General features: G+C 41.9%; 1 protein-coding gene across 1 annotated transcript in view; it reads right to left on the minus strand.

Annotated features, from left to right (window-relative positions):
* The window catches only part of GNA14 (G protein subunit alpha 14), a 190,654-nt gene that overhangs the window by 82,620 nt on the left and 90,461 nt on the right, over window positions 1-17,573 (minus strand). The gene's annotated exons all lie outside the window — the stretch shown is intronic.

Consider the following 17,573-nt stretch of genomic DNA (forward strand, 5'->3'; position numbering starts at 1 on the left):
TGATGTAAGTGGAGTGTTAAAAGTCCCCTACTAGTGTTATTGTCAATTTCTCCTTTTATGTCTGTTAATATTTGCCTTACATATTGAGGTGCTCCTATGTTGAGTATTTACAACATTTACAACTGTTATATCTTCTTTTTGGATTGATCCCTTGGAGAAGACTCTTGAGAGTCCCTTGGACTGCAAGGAGATCCAACCAGTCCATTCTAAAAGAGATCAGTCCTGGGTATTCTTTGGAAGGACTGATGCTAAAGCTGAAACTCCAATACTTTGGCCACCTGATGCCAAGAGTTGACTCATTGGAAAAGACTCTGATGCTGGGAGGGATTAGGGGCAGGAGAAGGGGACGACAGAGGATGAGATGGTTGGATGGCATCACTGACTCAATGGACATGAGTTTGGGTGAATTCTGGGAGTTGGTGATGGACAGGGAGGCCTGGCGTGCTGCGATTCATGGGGTTGCAAAGAGTCGAACACGACTGAGCGACTGAACTGCAACTGCAACTTGATCATTATGTAACAGTCTTTATTTTAAAGTCTATTTTGTCTGATATAAGTATGGTTACACTGACTTTTTTTTGATTTCTACTTGCATGGAATGCCTTTCTATCCCCACTCTCAGTTTGTATGTGGCTCTAATCTGAAGTGAGTCTCTTGCAGGCAGCGTATATATAGGTCTTGGTTTTATATCATCACTTCCAAACAGGAATTCAACATTGAGCACACTGTTCTTTTATTTTTCATCAAAGAAAAATCTAAAGGATGTGATTTTTAGAATGAAAATTATTGGTGAGAAGAACAGGTGACTTAGCTTTGACATCACTCCTAATTGTGTGTTGGAATGTGTGCCTGGGGCCAGTAGCACAGGTCCACTCTGCTTTGTTTCTCATCTCTTTGTAAGAATGTTCTCACTGACTCCTCCACGAAATTGACATGCTGGTGGGCACTTCACCACAGCCTCTGCAGATAGCAGGAGAACCAGAGACCTCAAGCAGGGAGCAACATTTTGATTCACAGGGAAGCTGAAGCCTCTGGTTAGAAGGCAAACTCTGGTATCAGGTGACTAAGAGATATAACCAGATGTGACAAGGGGGTAAGGGGGAGGAGAGCACAGTCCAGAAGGACTTTCATTCCAGGACCCAATGCTGATAAAACACAGAGCAGGGAAAGGAATAAAATTACAATTCTATCTCTAGATTCTGTTCCAAATACCAATAAGGGAAATGTCTCTTCTCTTCCACTTAAGCTTTTCTTTCACTGTTTTCATACTTGGGAGGGAAAAACCAGCTATGGGTTATAAGTACTTCAAAACTTTTATTATCATTGAGAGCCTGCTAGCTTGAGGTTCTTACTTATTGTCATCCTTTATTGCAAATGTGACCTACAATCGAATCAGCAGGTAACTTTTGGGTAAGGTGGTCTGGCTGGTAACAGAGATTCCTCAGAGGGCCTGTGTGGGTTCCCTGCTTTTGTGTCTGGTAACCTCAGGGCAGGAGACCAGCCTGCTTCTCACTTAAGGTTTCTCATACTCTCCTAAGTCTCTCACTGTAATGCTCTGCTGAGATCCTCCACCACCCCCAGTCCCTTTTGTAACGAGAACTTTATTTATTTCTGGCTGTGCTGAGCCTTTGTTGCTGTGTGGGCTTTTGTCTAACTGCAGTGAATGGGGCTACGCAATAGTTGCCGCGTGTAGGCTTCTCACTGTGGTGGCTTCCCTTGTTGCATCTGGGAAGATCCCACGTGCCGTGCATAACGTCTTCAGTAGTTGGGGTTCCCAGGCTCCAGAGCACTGGCTCAACAGTGGTGGTGCACAGGCTTAGCTGCTCTGCGGCAGGTGGGATCCTCCTGAAGCAGGGACCAAACCCATGTTTCCTGCATTGGCAGACGATTCTCTATCACTGAGCCACGAGGGACGCCATGCCCTAGCCTTAAATGTGAGTTATTTCCTTTTTCAGAGTAGATGCTCAGTAAGTCGTTAATCCACACAAATACTCCAGCATGGTTGGCACATATGGATAACTATTCTATTTAAGCGAAAGCTCACCTCTGCAGCTGTCCTGCATCCTTGGTTGAGGGGCTTGCCTTCTGCAGGACTTGGAGCTTTCCTCCAGGATACTTGTTCCTGGCATTCATTTACCCAGTGTTTCCCAAACTCCATTATTTATGTACCTACCTTGTTATTTTTATTATATCCATGTACCATCTGTATGATTATATAATATTAAAAATTTTTTTATTTAAATAAATTTGTTATGTAAGGAAACATGATTGTTATGAGTGAAAAATCAGTATCATTTTCCATGAGTAATCAAATTAAATACACTATAATAAGACTTGATGGACGTGAGTCTGAGTGAACTCTGGGAGATGGTGATGGACAGGGAGGCCTGGCATGCTACGATTCATGGGGTCGCAAAGAGTCGGACACGACTGAGTGACTGAACTGAACTGAATAATAAGACTTTAGTGAGATTCTAGCTACAAACATCTGGTCTATCCCCAGTGATCTGGGTACTTCATTTTGGAAAATGATACCCATGAATTATTGTCCTCTTTATGTGAAATGTACCCCTTTACTCCTTATCTTGAAAGGAGCTTTCCCCCTCTTTCTCTCCAGGGGCTTCTGATATTCTACCCAGGAACCTCATCCACATACAAAAAAACTGAGGGTTGAAACTCATGTAACTAAAAGGGAGCCAGAAAAATGTCTTAGTGCTAAAATTTTAAATTCTTTCTGAGATTTGAGAAAGCAATATGAGGTTCAAGTTTCAGCATAACACTCAGAAAGGATCATGGAGGTAAAAAAAGTTTCTTTCTAGGAGCCAGGAGAGAACAGCGGCCAAAGCAAAATAAATCCTTTTCCAAGTGATAGACCAAGGACATCTAAACAGAAAGCCAATTGTTCTCAAGTTTAACTACAATCTTTAGTCAAGACCACCTCCTGGAGAGTCAAATCGAGGTGCTGATAAAGCTTCCCAGATAGACACAGCCATCTCCCACAGTCTGTGATGCCTTCTGAAACTATCTGGGAGAAGTCGTTCCATTTTAGCTCAGTTTTACAGAAGATGATGTACTGATACGTAAACAGAACAGAAATGGGGGCACAATTCTAGACACTGGTGTAAACGATCTATGACACCAGCAAGCAAAAGAGAGTGCAAAACCCATTCTGATGTGACTGGCAGGTTGGCTCCGTGGGAACAGAGACTTATTTCTCTTGTTCTCTGGTGTTCTGGATCCTAAAATAGAGCACACAGTAGGAGCCTAATAAATGCTCGTGCGTGGGTATTTATTGACTAAGACAACCAGGATGATCACGGTTTGGGAAAGCAATAGGAAGAGGGTTTGTGTGGCCAAGAGAAAACTCAGGACTAACTGGACAAGTCTGTTGAGTAACAAAGCATCCTCACATGGGGGCAGGTGAGCTGCCATCTGCCCTTTCTGATGAGGACTCTCGGCACCCGGGGCCAGCCACACAGGGCAACTTAGGTTGTGTACTGGGTTTCCTGATAATGGGGCACATGGTTTAAGAAAATTCCTTTTGGAATCTTCAAGCAGGAGTGGTTCTCAGTAGCAAGGAGGGTGGTCCAGAGGAGAACACCTGGAATTGGGGCACTCTGCTTGGACCCTATTACACTGACCTTGGGTAGCAGCTATGCCATGTGCTGGGCATTTCTGCCCCTGTGAGTGCTACAGTCCTGGTACTTGCTATTCTAAAGATACTGATTTATGAGAGAATCTGGCTAATGCTGGGGAAAATTCCAAATGATGCTCCTACTGCTATGGTCAAAATGTTTGTGCCCCACCTCCACCCCAAATTCATATGTTGAAAACCTTATGCCCAAAGAGATGGTATTAAGAGGGCCTTTGAAGGTGATTAAGTCATGAATGGAGCCCTCAAAGCCTACCAGGCTCCTCCATCCATGGGATTTTCCAGGCAAGAGTACTGGAGTGGGGTGCCATCGCCTTCTCCCATGAGCAATATTAGTGCCCTTATATGATAAAAGAGCCCAGAGAATTCCTTTGCTCCTTCCACCACGTGAGGCCATCAGGAGACGTCTACAACCCAGCCTTGATGGCATCCTCATCTGCAACTTCTAGCTTCGCGCAGTGAGAGATACATTTTACTGTACAGTAACTACCCAGTCGGTAGTATTTTATAGCAGCTCAAACAACCTAAGACATTTAACCAAGTGCGATCCAATGGAAGGAGAGATACTCAATAAAAATGCAAATTCTTGGGCTCCTCCTCAGTTCAACTCTGACTGGCCCTTCCAGGAGCCTGGCAATATGCATTTTAAACAGAGCTCCAGGGGTTCTGATGTTCCCAGTTCATGGAGTGATTGGGAAGCCCTTCTCCAGGTCTCTAAGAGGAACCTCTATTAATGTAATCTGCCTGGGGCTGGAATACTCGAGATTTTACATCATATTCAGTTTAGCTGATAGGTTCCCATACCAAGTTCCAATCTCATTTCTACATGAATAAAATACCTCCGCAGGAGCTCTGTTTTTCAGTTTCCAGACAGGAAACATTTTTAAGGTGCCATAAAGATTCACTTATTTAAATCGATCCTGCCTGCTTCTCCCCAACCCCTTATCACCACCACAATCATGTCACCTTCCCCAGCTCTGCTCTTGTAAAGAGAAACAGGGCTATTTTCACGATGAAAGAAGAAGTGGAAGTGTCCTAGGCAACACAGACGTGGAAACAACTGGAGACAGAGCTCATGGCTGCTCTCTCAGCATACGAGCTAAGTACAAGGCTTTTGAAACAGAAAAGCTGAAAGAGCTTAGGTGATGAGGCTCAATACACAGCTTGAGGTTCCTTTAAAAACCAATTAAAACAATGGAGCAGAATTCAAGATGCTGTCTCATATTTTATAGGTCTTTTGTCTCATGAATCTACAAAATCATTTTTATTGCCTAACCAAGAAAAACAGCAATGCGAAGTATTTCCTGCCACTTTCTCTTTTGGGGCCTCATTTTGATCAAGATGGTATTTTCAAGTCCAAACTTGATTTCTGAGTAGTTCTTATATGAAGCAAAGCCAAAAGATCATGCTAACAATTTTGATCACAAAGAATTTTTGAATAGATGTTTTGCCAATTTGAAGTATCAAAAATAATATACTTCTCATATTTGCCACAAGTGCATTTAGAAGTTCAAATGCAAGAAGATAAGGCTACTTTCTGCTCTAAATTAACTTGAGCTATCTACCTATCCAGCCAAATTTCTATAATTTGCTATAAATGTGGTACTTGTAAAAAAAATCAATAGAAATATTCAGTTTAGCATTAACTGCTTTACGCCAGGAAACAGCTGTCATTAATTGACATGCATCTCCTGTGTGTAATCAACATGATTCAGAGATCTTCCTCACTAGTGAAACATTCTGACACTTCTACAGAGTTATACAATTTGCGCATTCTGTATCAATAGCTCATCTGTATAAGATTTTGGAAAAGTAATAAAATATACAGAATCCTAAGAATCAAATGCTTGTTACTGGCAAAACTCTATTTTGGAAAATGCCCAGGACATCAATTACGTTTCCCTAAAAATGAATAAACTATTCAAATAATCTTTGTGGCTTATAGCTAAAATATTAGCAATCCTATTAGAAGGACAACTCATTTCACTTATAAGGACAGTTAGATCACTTTCTAGTGTATGATTCTGACTCAAAATCATTTCTTTTTAAAAAGACAAACTGTAAGCATTTTCATAAATGATTTTAGAATCTTCCAGTTCATGGCTCTTCCTGAAAATTGCCATTTCCTCTATTCTTACAGAAATGTTTACCAAGAAATAACACCACCAGGGCACTGATAAGACTTCAGATTCTCAATCTCTGAAAGGATATGAGAAGTCATACAAACCCAGACTAGTCAACACAGAGATGAATGTAAAGTCAGAAACCTGTTCCTACATAAGTTATGGATTATCTATTAAGAAAAGCTTGATGTTTGCTCATGTTGAAAAATAACTGGAGAAAGAATATAGCAAAGACAAAAATTACTTAAAGGGAAAGAAAGAAGCTCTAAAAAGAGAGCTGACAAGAAGAAAGGATAGACTTAAAATCCTCAGGCCTAAATAAGAGCAGGCAAGGAGACAAGGTGTCCATTTCCAAACACCAAAGCATTTTGCTGAAATACCAGTAACTAGAGTACCTGGCCCACTCATCTACCCATCCTCCTCTACCCCAAAGATAAATTCAGATGAAAATAAACTATACTGAAACAAAAGTAGATACTAGTGTAATTAAATGCAGGTTCGGGTTAAGAATAAAAGCATAGAGAATCCGCAAACTGCAGGTCTTTCAAAGTAAAATGCACTATCGTCCACTTTGGATGGTTCAACAATCGTTCTCTTGAAGTCCTGCTCACCATCCTGGCAGAATATGAAATGAGTTTTATTCAGATTTAAGTACAGTAGTTCGCCCCCCACTTATTCATGGTGTGAATTTGTGCAGTTACAGCTTCCTGTGGTCACCCATGGTCTGAAAATACTAAATAGAAAATTCTAGAAATAAATAATTCTTCAGTTTTAAAATGCACACCCTTCTGAGCAGTGATGAAAACTTGCATTGTCTTGCTCTGTCCTGCATGGGATGTGAATCATTCCTTTATCCAACATATCCCATCCATTAGTCACTCAGTAGCTATGTGTTCATCAGACTGACTGTCCAGTTAGCACAGTGCTCGTGATCAAGTCACCCTCATTTTACTTAATAATAGATCCAACACGCAACAGTAACAATGCTGGCAACTTAAATATGCCAGAGAAGCCACAATGTACTTTCTTTAAAAGAAAAAGGTAAAAATTCTTGACTTAATCAGGAAAGGAAAAAACAGTGTATGCTGAGGTGGCTAAGATCTATGTTAAGAATTAATCTTCTATCCGTGAAGTTGTGAAGAAAAATAAAGAAATCCATGCTAGTTTTGCTGCTATACTTCAAACTGCAAAAGTTACGGCCACAGTGTGTAAGACCTTAGCAAATATAGAAAAGGCATTAATTTATACAATATTTTCAGAGAGAGACCATATTTGCATAACTTGCATTATAGTATATCATTATATTGTTTTATTTTATTATTAGTTACATTGTTAATCTCTTATTGGGCCTAATTTATAAACTTAATCATAGATACATATATGTAGGAAAAAATACAGTATTTGTAGAATTCAGTACTGTTAATATTGTGTGGGTTCAGGTCTCTACTGGGGGGTCTTAAAATACATCCTCTATGGATAAAGTTATGGCCACAGTGTATGATTCTTTAGCTAAGATGGGAAAGGGGTTAAATTTTTACAGTATTTTCAGAGAGAGACTACTATAGATACACAAATAGGTACATGGTGTCTTTCAACACCACTGTGATCAAAATACGTGAACTGACCTTTGAAAGATCCAGTTCAAGAATACATGGGTTAAGCAGTAGGAAGACATTTGCAACGTTGTATCAACCACATAAAACTTAGCCCATGTTCTTTTTCCCCTTCCTTTCTTTAACCCAGGAGGCCTGCTGGCTCCTGGGCCAACTCATCCAGCTCATCACACTGTACCATCATCTCTTTTACCGTGAATCCCCCTGCATTCCTGAGTAGAAGACTCATTTTCTTCCTGTTCCTAACAGATCTTTACATATCATTATTATTGTCTTGTTATGACATGTATTTGTCCTCCTATTAGTCTGCAATTTTCTTTAGATTAGGAACTAACTCTCTTCTCTACCTAGCAGTTTGGACAATCCCTGCCCTGGAGTACAGAACCATGAACCATGGAACCACGTGGAGTTGCTCAGTAGTATCCTACTCTTTGTGACCCCATGGACTATAACCTACCAGGCTCCTCTGTCCATGGGATTTCCCAGGCAAGAACAGTGGAGTGGGTTGCCACTTCCTTCTCCAGGGGATCTTCCTGATCCAGGGATCGAACCCAAGTTCCCACATTGCAGGCAGACACTACTATCTGGGCCACCAGGGAAGCCTAGAGTAGTGCTCACTAAATGTCTGAATATTTGAAGAACTCCCTAATACCACTTAGCATTCCTCATCTAATCACCACAAAACCCTAGACTCTCTCCTAAGGGCCTTCCTCAAACGTAAATGAACTATTACTCCTGCTCTAATTCTCCTCTCAATTTCCAAAACAACAAACCAGTTTGTGCCAACTCAGAAACTTGAGTTTTCATCACGTGGTCTTCGTTATGGCTTCACCCTCTGAAGAAGTTTCTTTTCTGGTGTACAGCTGTGACTCAAGTAAGATCACAGTCCAATTCAGAAAGTGCTTAGAGTCATTCCAGTCATTATTTATTCAGCATATACTCAGTGCTTGGGCTGGGCACTGATTCTAGGGTGTGAGTTTCAATCCAGTGGAGAAGACCAACTCCTTCATTTCCTTCCCTCCCACCAAAGAGCCATTTGAGCCTCAGTCCACCCAGAACCATGAGCTCCAGGATGACTGAAACCAAAACATTTGGTCAAGAATTTTTCAATGTCTTACTAGTATCCAAAAAAGTTACATATATATATGCATATATAATTTCCAAGGGACAAACTAATGATTCCTGAATGATAATCTCTAGCCTGACTCATCGAGATCTATTTCAGATCTATTTGCAAAAACAGGCTGAACTCCTTTCTCTAGTGTGAGTTAAAATGACCAAGATGACCATATTTTTTTTTCATGAAATATAGTTGGTTTATAATGTATTAATTTCTTCTGTACAGCAAAGTGATTCAGCTATATAAATACATATATATATGCATACTCTCTTCTTTAACATTCTTTTCCATCAGAATATCAAACATAGTTCCCAGTGCTCTGCAGTAGCGCCTTATTGTTTATCCATTCTCTATATATAATAGCTTGAGGATGACCACATCCTCTGTTTAAGACCAGATCTAGTGTATACCAGTTGTCCTGAGGTACTTATTAATAATATCCTTTCTCATTCTCAAAAGTGCCCTGGTTTGGATAATGAAGTATACAGTCACTCTCAGTATAACTTTGCATATTGGGGTTGGGAGAGACTTTACAGCCTCTTCTGGCATTAAAGCACTAATTTCCTGCTTAAATATATAGCCTAAGAGAAGAAAATCAATAATTCATCAGTTTTTTTCTTTTCATAAACTTTCACATTAACAAACAAACCAGTTTTTTGGTAAGACAATTGTGGGAATTAGTAGCATGTTTCTTCTATGGGAAGGATGCACTTTTTCACTTTACTATAAAACCAGCTGAACAACATAATCCAAGTAGCTGCTTTGTTATAGACAGTGGGAAAGTATATGCAAAAGAGGTCACTTCAACTAAAAGAAATCTGTATATGATAGCTATTATTTGCGTTAATTATATCTCTAGTGACCTACTTATGAGGGGAAAAAACCTTCCCACCAAAAGCCAATTTGATGTCTCATCTAAGGCTGTAATTAAACATATAAAAGAAATTTTGTTGTTACAAGAAAAAAAAAAAGAGGCAAATAAGCTCTCTCTTTTTTGTTCCATCAACACTGAGATGCCTTTGCTGGGATAATTAAGGGTTAATCCTCCAAGGTATGGGGAAGCAAAGGAGAATGACTTGATTATTTTCATTTTACCCCAATGAACAAAGCTAGTGGAGGTGATGGAATTCCGGTTGAGCTGTTTCAAATTCTGAAAGATGATGCTGTGAAAGTGCTGCACTCAATATTCCAGCAAGTTTGGAAAACTCAGCAGTGGCCACAGGACTGGAAAATGTCTGTTTTCATTCCAATTCCAAAGAAAGGCAATGCAAAAGAATGTTCAAACTACCGCACAATTGCACTCATCTCACATGCTAGTAAAGTAATGCTCAAAATTCTGCAAGCCAGACTTCAGCAATACGTGAACCGTGAACTCCCTGATGTTCAAGCTGGTTTTAGAAAAGGCAGAGGAACCAGAGATCAAATTGCCAACATCCGCTGGATCATGGAAAAAGCAAGAGAGTTCCAGAAAAACATCTATTTCTGCTTTATTGACTATGCCAAAGCCTTTGACTGTGTGGATCACAATCAACTGTGGAAAATTCTGAAAGAAATGGGAATACCAGACCACCTGATCTGCCTCTTGAGAAATCTGTATGCATGTCAGGAAGCAACAGGCAGAACTGGACATGGAACAACAGACTGGTTCCAAACAGGAAAAGGAGTACGTCAAGGCTGTATATTGTCACCCTGCTTATTTAACTTCTATGCAGAGTACATCATGAGAAACGCTGGGCTGGAAGAAACACAAAGCTGGAATCAAGATTGCCGGGAGAAATAGCAATCACCTTAGATATGCAGATGACACCACCCTTATGGCAGAAAGTGAAGAGGAGCTAAAAAGCCTCTTGATGAACATGAAAGAGGAGAGTGAAAAAGTTGGCTTAAAGCTCAACATTCAGAAAACGAAGATCATGGCATCCGGTCCCATCACTTCGTGGGAAATAGATGGGGAAACAACAGAAACAGTGTCAGACTTTATTTTGGGGGGGGCTCCAAAATCACTGCAGATGGTGACTGCAGCCATGAAATTAAAAGATGCTTACTCCTTGGAAGGAAAGTTATGACCAACCTAGATAGTATATTCAAAAGCAGAGACGTTACTTTGCCGACTAAGGTCCGCCTAGTCAAGGCTATGGTTTTTCCTGTAGTCATGTATGGAGGTGAGAGTTGGACTGTGAAGAAGGCTGAGCGCTGAAGAATTGATGCGTTTGAACTGTGGTGTTGGAGAAGACTCTTGAGGGTCCCTTGGAATGCAAGGAGATCCAACCAGTCCATTCTGAAGGAGATCAACCCTGGGATTTCTTTGGAAGGAATGATGCTAAAGCTGAAGCTCCAGTACTTTGGCCACCTCATGCGAAGAGTTGACTCATTGGAAAAGACTCTCATGCTGGGAGAGATTGGGGGCAGGAGGAGAAGGGAACGACCGAGGATGAGATGGCTGGATGGCATCATGGACTCGATGGACGTGAGTCTGAGTGAACTCCAGGAGATAGTGATGGACAGGGAGGCCTGGCGTGCTGCGATCCATGGGGTCGCAAAGAGTCGGACACGACTGAGCGACTGAACTGAACTGAACAGATAAATTCTTATTGTCTTTTCTTTCGTTTCTTTTTTGTCTTTTCTTTGGAATGATGGAGAAGGCAGTGTGGAAAAATAATTAAAGACAAGCACTCCGTTTGGGATTCAGTATTTTTTCTTGGAGTAGAGGGCCCATTCTTGCTGAATTCCCAAATTTTTCATATGCTAGAAAGCTGTTTGACTTTGGATGAATTACTTAAACTCTCTGAACCTCAGTTTCCTCATCAGTTAAGTGGGCAGAATAATACTGTAATAGGGAAGAACAAATCTGACACCACATTAGATCTATCTCTTTTCCTGTGCTTAGTCATGCTGGCTCTGCACCTTTTGTGAAACAGTGTTGCCTGTAGCCTGAAATATACAAGATAGCCTAGTCTCAGGGCTCTGACCTTTAAGAGTTCATCATACAGAGATGGGGGCTTCCGTGGTGGCTCAGCTGGTAAAGAACCCACGTGCCAGTGCAGGAGACACAAGAGACATGTGTTCAATCCCCGGGTTGGAAAGATCCCCTGGAGAAGGAAATGGCAGCCCACTCCAATATTCTTGCCTGGAAAATTCCATGGACAGAGGAGCCTGGCAGAACAGAGGTGACAGTCCATGGGGTCACAAAGAGTCAGACATAACTGAGCACCCACATAAACACACACGTAGAGATAAAGATGGTCCAGCAGTTGAGAATCTGCCTGTCATTGCAGGGGACACAGGTTTGATCCCTGGTCTGGGAAGATCGCATATGCCTTGGGCAACTAAGCCTGTGGGCCATAACTACGGAAGCCCACGAACCATAGAGCTCTGCAAGAAAAGAAGCCACTATAGCGAGAAGCCTGAGCACCAAAACGAGAGAGTAGCCCCAACTCACTGCAACTAGCGAAAGCCATGTGCAACAGCAGAGACCAAGCACAGCCAAAAACAAATACATAAAACCTGCTGACCGGAAAATAGCATTCATCTTGTTGGAGGTTTGCAGGAGCATGGTGACCTGACTCTCGTGGACAGATGCAAAAACAAAGGATTCCAACACTAAGAAGTTTGCAACAACAAACCACATCCCTCCTGCACCTCGTCTTTAAAAACACTTTGAGGAGTTCAAGGCTTTTGGGGCATGAGCCACCTGTCTCCTTATATGGCCCTGCAATAAACCCTTCTCTACTCTGAACTGTGACGTTTTGGTTTGTTTGGCCTCAGTGTGCATTGGGCACAAGAACCTGTGTTCAGTAACAATACCATCCCCATCATCACTTGTTGACAAAATTAAACCTGCTTTAATTCCAGAAAGCAGAATTCAAATATTAACTGTGATGATAAGCAATAAGCATGATAACTGTGGAAGAAGAGGAAGAAGGAAATGTAATAATTTGGAAGACTGAATGCATTTGTAAGACAAGGTTAGAAGCAGGAATTATCAACATTGAGACCAGGAACTCGGTGGCATTTCTAATAACAACAAGGAAGTTAGAAGTGGTGCCTGTATTCATTTTCTAGGCTGCTATAACAAAGTGCCACAAACAAAACAAGAGACATTTATTCTCTCCAAGAGGCTCTGAAAGAGAATCTGTTCCTAGCTTCTCTCCTAGCTTCTGGTGGCAGCTGACAATCCTGGATGCTACTTAGTCTGGAGCAGCATAACTCCAGTCTGCCTTTGTCTTCACATGGCCATCATCTGTGTTTATATGTGTCCAAATTTAACTCTCCTTATAAGCACACCAGTCAGAATGGATTTGGGGCCCACCCTAATCCAGGACGACCACATCTTGACTTCATTACATCTGCAAAGACCCTACTTCCAAATAAGCTCACATTCATAGGTTCCAAATTCATCACGAATTAGGGCCACTCCAATTAACCCTGTGCAGTGCCTGTTTGGGAAAGGTGATCACAGGCTCACTCATAAAAACTTGATATAATAATTATTCATAGGATTTTACAGAAACGAAAAGACAATTGGGGATTCCTCTATGTTTTCCAAACAGAGCAAATTTTTAATACTTCTAGTATGCAGAAGGAAAGGGCTCTTCATTCTATTTGTCTTAACCATCATTTGAACTATTTGCAGGACACTAAAGAAAAAGATGGGAATACCAGACCACCTGACCTGCCTCTCGAGAAACCTGTATGCAGGTCAGGAAGCAACAGTCAGAACTGGACATGGAACAACAGACTGGTTCCAAATAGGAAAAGGAGTACGTCAAGGCTGTATATTGCCACCCTGCTTATTTAACTTATATGCAGAGTACATCATGAGAAACGCTAGGCTGGATGAAGCACAAGCTGGAATCAAGATTGCCGGGAGAAATATCAATAACCTCAGATATGCAGATGACACCACCCTTATGGCAGAAAGTGAAGAACTAAAGAGCCTCTTGATGAAAGTGAAAGTGGAGAGTGAAAAAGTTGGCTTAAAGCTCAACATTCAGAAAATGAAGATCATGGCATCTGGTCCCATCATTTCATGGCAAATAGATGGGAAAACAGTGGAAACAGTGTCAGACTTTATTTTGGGGGGGCTCCAAAATCACTACAGATGGTGATTGCAGCCATGAAATTAAAAGATGCTTACTCCTTGGAAGGAAAGTTATGACCAACCAAGATAGCATATTCAAAAGCAGAGACTTTATTTTGTCAGCAAAGGTCCGTCTAGTCAAGGCTATGGTTTTTCCAGTGGTCATGTATCGATCTGAGAGTTACACTGAGTGCCGAAGAATGGATGCTTTTGAACTGTGGTGTTGGAGAAGACTCTTGAGAGTTCCTTGGACTGCAAGGAGATCCAACCAGTCCATCCTAAAGGAGATCAGTCCTGGGTGTTCATTGGAAGGACTGATGTTGAAGCTGAAACTCCTATACTTTGGCCACCTGATGTGAAGAGCTGACTCATTGGAAAAGACCCTGATGCTGGGAAAGATTGAGGGCAGGAGGCGAAGGGGACGACAGAGGATGAGATGGTTGGATGGCATCACCGACTCAACGGACATGGGTTTGGGTAGACTCCGGGAGTTGGTGATGGACAGGGAGGCCTGGCGTGCTGCAGTTCATGGGGTCGCAAAGAGTCAGACACGACTGAGCAATTGAACTGAACTGAAAGAATTTTCACTTTACAGCTTTTCCCCTCACACTTATTTTCTATGTGAAGCACCTTCCATAACTCAAGTTACTTATTAGGCCTAAATGTGGGTAAGCAAGTAAGCTTTTGCCTCAATGTGGCAACATCACTTTAACTTCATCAGCAACAACCCCAGAAGCTTAGGGATCTCATACCTATTTTGTTTGGTCAGCACATTGTTCAGCCTTTTTTTTTTTTTTTTAATCTGAACATCATTTGCTGGGGCACACACTCACTAGATAAATGCAGACACACCCACGGTTTCTTCCTAGTCCTCACTGCCTAGTGTCTGGTCCAGTCCCACATTTATGATACCTATGGGAGCTTTGGAAACACAAATTGCCAGCTCTGATCTCCATGATCCCTAAACTCTATGTTCCTGAAACAGACAGGCCAGAACCTAGAACCTGGAACCCTGTACCAGACACAGTCTCCAAGATAAAGTCTCCTTCAGTAACAGAATACCAAGAAGCTATAAGGAATTATAATAATCATGCAAGGGCAGTTGGGGCAAATTATAAACAATAAGATACAAAAAAGCCAAAACCCAACTGCCATTTCTGAGGTGCTGGGAGCAAAAGCAGGGTACTGCACATGAACTCTGCCCACACCACCACCAGAGGGGTGAGCAGACCACCAAAGTCACTCCTCCACCTGATCCACAGAGCCACCCCCACCCTCACCCCATTTAAAGCATCAGCTTGCATACCCTCCAGCCGCAAGGAAATCTGTTGTTTGTTTTTGCTCCCCCTCCCGATAAAGCCTTGCCTGAATTCTGCCTGAATTCCTCCTATCAATTTCTATTGATTAAAGAGTTCAAGAAAGCAGGTTGGTAACAAAATCAGTCGCATCACTTTACTCCATTTCACCCCAAATTCCCTTCCTCAACAATTAGGGGCTAACCCTTCTCCCACATTAACCAGTTGTTTTGTAATTATTCTCAGTTTGGTTTTTATCTCCCCCACAACTCAATTAAAAATAGCTTTGTATTTCGTATCCTCCCACAATACCCAGCCTCACAATCTGCACAGAACAGACATTCAGATGCATGCTGGCTAGAAATGAAAGGGCCAGCAAAACAGCCTCCTGCACTTATTCTCATGTTCCAGAGCTCGACACACTGCCACCTTTAGAGTGGGACAAAGAAAGCCATGTTCTGGCTCTCTTCCATCTCTCCTCATCCAACAGCGCCATGAGGCCCCAGGGTCAAGGACACATATCCACTTTTAGTCCGTGTCCTCTCCCCAGCTTTAAGGCCATGCTCAAGGCACTTAATATCCTGGAATTTCATAACCTAGGCCCTTTCCAATCCATCCTCTTGAGAGTGAATATGACATAGGTTTGCACATTCCTGGGCCTGGCAAGAGACAGGTGTCTGAGAGGGGGTGTGGACAGAGCCTGGATGTGCTGGCCTGAGTGCATGCAGAGACCTTTGCACTGTGCTTGGGAAGTGGTGGTGACAAGGGTCACCAGCCAGGGTCTTCCATTTGTACTCCTGCCTGGGCCCTAAAGTGCCTTCCAGTGGCTCAGTGGTAAAGAATCTGCCTGCCAATACTCAGGTTCTATCCCTGGGTCAGGAAGATCCCCCGGAGAAAGGGAAAGGCAATCCACTCCAGGATTCTTGCCTGGAGAATCCCATGGACGGAGGGGCCTGGCAGGCTACCATCCATGGGGTTGCAAAGAGTCAGATACAACTGAGCAACTAAACAACAATGGGGCCCTAAAAACGTTAAGTGGTTCCCTGGCTCGACACTACAATAGCACTGAAAGATTAAATATCAATGGCAAAATACTCTTATTTCTCCATTTTACCAGGATATACTCTCCCAGCCTGGATGTATCTACCCAGCACAGAAACAACTGACTTCCTGTTATTTGCTGAAAGGATGGCAGACTAAAAGAAAGAGTATTTGTTTTCACCTAGAGCTTTTATTTATTTATTTATTTTTTTTTTCCGTCTATGGGGTCACACAGAGTCGGACACGACGGAAGCGACACCTAGAGCTTTTAAAAACTGAAGAAAACTTCAAAAGCATATAAGAGTGGTTGTTATTTGCTCAGTATGCTAAGATTTTTCTGAGTCAACCAGTGTTTCTGGACCAGCCACATTTCCCAGGACAATTAGGAATGATGTCATGTGATCACATGTAAATCAACATCTATCCTGAAATAATCATCATCCAAACATGGGTATTATAAAATGCATTCAAGTTAGGCAGTGCAGCATGAGGTCAATTTAACAAAACTAACTAAAAGTGCATTTAAAGTATCTTCAAAGTAGCCATCACATCACACTTTGCATCTTCTCCTATAATGTAACCATTATCTACACTTTGAAATCCAAACAATCTAATGGGATATGGAAATGAGGTGGCCTTGGCAGGAGTTTTGCCAGGGTCAGGCTGTCCGCAGGAGAAACAAGATGAGTTAAACTACAGTGTGCATATTGAAAGGGTCACTTTCACACTCATGCTTATACGCTGAAAATTTAGTGACATTAGATCTCAAGATCAGATGTGAAATTTTCTGTTTAGAATATTGTGGGTCTAATTCCTGCTCTGAATCCTCTATGAAAATAAAAATTCAATTCTGATTTTCTTGATGAAAAAGTGTATATTTCCAAATATTCTGCTTTGTCTCCCCTGCTCCTGCCCGCTTTTGAACAATTATGGATGAATGTTTTGCCACGAGAGAATGAAGAGCAAAAATTTCAACCTCTGGCAGATTAGCTAAGAATTTTCATTATACTTTTTGCAGAAATTTTGTGCCTGCAACTCAGCAACCAACCAAATAGAGAATCCTTGTCTCATGGTTTTGCACAGTTTGATGTACATCCTTCTAGCTGTTCATTTCTTCCTCTCCCTTCCTTGTTCTTTTTCAAATTCTGAATCTTCTTGGGTTTCTGGAGGATACAATTTCTATTCATCACTAAGTTTTTACAATCCAATTTCTGTCCTGCAGATACGCAGGGTCTTTAAATTTCTTTATCCTGGTTGGGACATCCAGTTAACCATCAGCTGGCATAAGTTCACCTTTTTCCCACCCCAGCCTGCCTCTTCCCTCATGAAGTACATCTGTGTCAGACTTGCTGCTGCTGCTAAGTCGCTTCAGTCGTGTCCAACTCTGTGCGACCCCATAGACGGCAGCCCACCAGGCTCTCCCGTCCCTGGGATTCTCCAGGCAAGAACACTAGAGTAGGCTGCCATTTCCTTCTCCAATGCATGAAAGTGAAAAGTGAAAGTGAAGTTACTCAGTTGTGTCCGACCCTTAGTGACCCCATGGACTGCAGCCTACCAGGCTCTTCCGTCCATGGGATTTTCCAGACTTAGGATTAGTCAAAATATCAGATCAATTTGGATCTCCTCATAGTCATATACACATAGCTTAC

This window comes from Oryx dammah, unplaced genomic scaffold (genome assembly GCF_014754425.2).
Source record: "Oryx dammah isolate SB20612 unplaced genomic scaffold, SCBI_Odam_1.1 HiC_scaffold_1, whole genome shotgun sequence".
Classification (NCBI taxonomy): domain Eukaryota; kingdom Metazoa; phylum Chordata; class Mammalia; order Artiodactyla; family Bovidae; genus Oryx; species Oryx dammah.